The sequence below is a fragment of the Corella eumyota genome, chromosome 3 (assembly GCF_963082875.1).
Source record: "Corella eumyota chromosome 3, kaCorEumy4.1, whole genome shotgun sequence".
NCBI lineage: Eukaryota > Metazoa > Chordata > Ascidiacea > Phlebobranchia > Corellidae > Corella > Corella eumyota.
This window is the reverse complement of record NC_137492.1, coordinates 14,590,203-14,593,066: the sequence shown is the minus strand read 5'-3', so window position 1 is coordinate 14,593,066 and position 2,864 is coordinate 14,590,203. Positions and strand designations below refer to the sequence as shown.

General features: G+C 59.3%; 2 non-coding genes across 2 annotated transcripts in view; both read right to left on the bottom strand.

The window, feature by feature from the left end:
• Positions 1 to 1,403: 1,403 nt before the first annotated feature.
• LOC145746618 (5.8S ribosomal RNA) lies at positions 1,404 to 1,557 on the bottom strand. The gene has a single exon (XR_014281397.1). It is a non-coding gene; the product is annotated as a 5.8S ribosomal RNA (ribosomal RNA).
• Positions 1,558 to 1,802: 245 nt separating this feature from the next.
• LOC145747441 (small subunit ribosomal RNA) overlaps positions 1,803 to 2,864 on the bottom strand; it is a 1,810-nt gene continuing 748 nt past the window's right edge. Inside the window, exon 1 of the ribosomal RNA XR_014282170.1 lies at positions 1,803 to 2,864. This exon is cut by the window's right edge and continues 748 nt beyond it. This is a non-coding gene — a ribosomal RNA (small subunit ribosomal RNA).

The window sequence follows — 2,864 nt, the reverse complement described above, 5'->3', positions numbered from 1 at the left end:
AGTTTCCTCTGGCCTCAGCCTCTCCAGGCATAGTTCACCATCTTTCGGGTCCCAACGCGGGCGCTCTCGCTCGACCCCTCCGACGCGGCGGACGGGATCGGCCGGTACTGCCGTCGCCGCCGAAGCGGCAAGTTCAAACCTTCGCCGGACCAGGCCGGCATTCACCTTCACTTCGCTCGCGGGTTTCGAACTGCCCCGCAACTCGCGCGCACGTTAGACTCCTTGGTCCGTGTTTCAAGACGGGTCGGAAAGGTGGCTGACATCAGTCGCTGACCCCGTGCGCCCGGACGACAGGCTGACGCGGCGAAACCGAACCGCCTCGGCCCGGCACTGAAAACAGTCCCGGGCCGACGACGGCCCAGCTCGACGCGGGCCCGCGGCCGCCCCCGAGAGGGCGACAGGCGCGGCGAAATCTCTCTCCTCGACCGGGCGTCGGGCGGAACCTGCCGCGCGCCTATAGCACACCGCCGAAGCGGAGTTACCTTGCGCGCGGCCTTTTCGCCGTCGCCCAGCCGGTCGCGACCTTCGCCCGGCGCTAGTGCGCCGCCTTGCCGACGCTCCGCCCGCGCCGCGGCCCGTAAAGGTCCGCGGCAACGCGCGTGCGCCCGCTCGGCGACTGAAAGCGGCCGGACGACCCGACAGGCCTCTCCGTTTGCCCCTCGACGGTTTCGCGTACTTTTTAACTCTCTCTTCAAAGTGCTTTTCAACTTTCCCTCACGGTACTTGTTCGCTATCGGTCTCGCGACAGTATTTAGCCTTAAATGGGGTTTACCACCCGCTTTGGGCTGCATTCCCAAACAACCCGACTCCGAGAAGACGCCGAGCGGTCGAGCGCGCCGCCGCCAAGGGCCTGACACCCGCTCTGGGATAAGGCCTCGATCAGAAGGACTCGGGCGGCGCGGATCGCACGCAAGACGAATTCTTTACGCCACAACTCGGGACCGCTCCTCGTAGCGGCCCGATTCGGCGATGGGCTCTTCCCGCTTCACTCGCCGTTACTGAGGGAATCCTCGTTAGTTTCTCTTCCTCCGCTTAGTAATATGCTTAAATTCAGCGGGTAGCCTCGCCCGATCTCAGGCCGATAAAACTATTTTCGCTCGTCCTTCGAGACGCCGCGCCCTCGCGCGCTCGACTTCCGACACAGCACCGCCCCGCGGCTCCTACTCGCCCTGCGCGAATCGCGACCGACGCGTCGAGGCCCCCAGCTCGAGGTCGACAGCGCCGTCGTTGCGACTCGGGCGGCAAGCGGACGCGGCGCGGCTCGCCGGCCGCCACGCATCGCTGACGCGAGCCCGAATACCAAAACTTTCCACCTTCAACCGAGCGGCGATTGCCCGTCGCCGGGCATACGCACGCGAGCCGAGCCGTCGCGGAGCCGATCCCGCCGGCCGTTGTCGTTTCTGCGACCCTGAGACGGACGCGGTCCCGGGATGAACCCGAGGCCGCAATACGCGTTCAGATCGTCAATGCTCAATGTGTTCTGCAATTCACATTAAATCACGCAGCTTGCTGCGTCCTTCATCGACTCGCGAGCCGAGTGGTCCACCGCCAAGAGCCATCGTTTGTTTGTTTGCTTTTCGCTCTTCGATTCCTAACCTCGATTCGCCATCCGGCTGAAAAAATCGCGTGACGCCGAGCGGGTCGCGGTCGCAACAAATAGTGCGACAAGCCCGCGCACCGCATGAAGCCTTCGGGCACTCGACGCCGACAAAACAAGTTCCTGATCGCGGGGCGGCGGACGCGCCGAGGCACGTCGCCGTCCCGGTGTTTGCTCTTTCGCTCTTCGATTTTTTTTCTCGCGCTAATGATCCTTCCGCAGGTTCACCTACGGAAACCTTGTTACGACTTTTACTTCCTCTAAGTAATCAAGTTAGATCGTCTTTTCGGGCCAAGACCCAACCGTCGCCAGTCGAGCCCGGGCCCAATCGGAGGACCTCACTAAACCATTCAATCGGTAGTAGCGACGGGCGGTGTGTACAAAGGGCAGGGACGTAATCAACGCGAGCTAATGACTCGCGCTTACTGGGAATTCCTCGTTCAAGCGAAATAATTTCAATTCTCTATCCCTAGCACGACCGGGGTTCATCGGGTTACCCAGACCTTTCGGCCAAGGCGAACACACGTTGATCCGGTCAGTGTAGCGCGCGTGCGGCCCCGAACATCTAAGGGCATCACAGACCTGTTATTGCTCAATCTCGTGTGGCTAAACGCCACTAGTCCCTCTAAGAAGTTAAACGCCGGCCGGGAAGGCCGCGTAACTATTTAGCAAGCCAGAGTCTCGTTCGTTATCGGAATTAACCAGACAAATCGCTCCACCAACTAAGAACGGCCATGCACCACCACCCACAGAATCATGAAAGAGCTCTCAATCTGTCAATCCTCGCTGTGTCCGGGCCGGGTGAGATTTCCCGTGTTGAGTCAAATTAAGCCGCAGGCTCCACTCCTGGTGGTGCCCTTCCGTCAATTCCTTTAAGTTTCAGCTTTGCAACCATACTTCCCCCGGAACCCAAAGACTTTGGTTTCCCGCAAGCTGCCGGAGAGGTCGTCAAAATAACGCCCCCCGATCGCTAGTTGGCATCGTTTATAGTCAGAACTAGGACGGTATCTGATCGTCTTCGAACCTCTGACTTTCGCTCTTGATTAAAGAAAACATTCTTGGCAAATGCTTTCGCAGTCGTTCGTCTTGCGCCGATCCAAGAATTTCACCTCTAACGGCACAGTACGAATGCCCCCGTCCGTCCCTCTTAATCATTACCTCGCGCTCCGAAAACCAACAAAAAAGAACCGAGGTCCTATTTCATTATTCCATGCAACACTATCCAGGCGAAGCGCCTGCTTTGAACACTCTAATTTTTTCAAGGTAA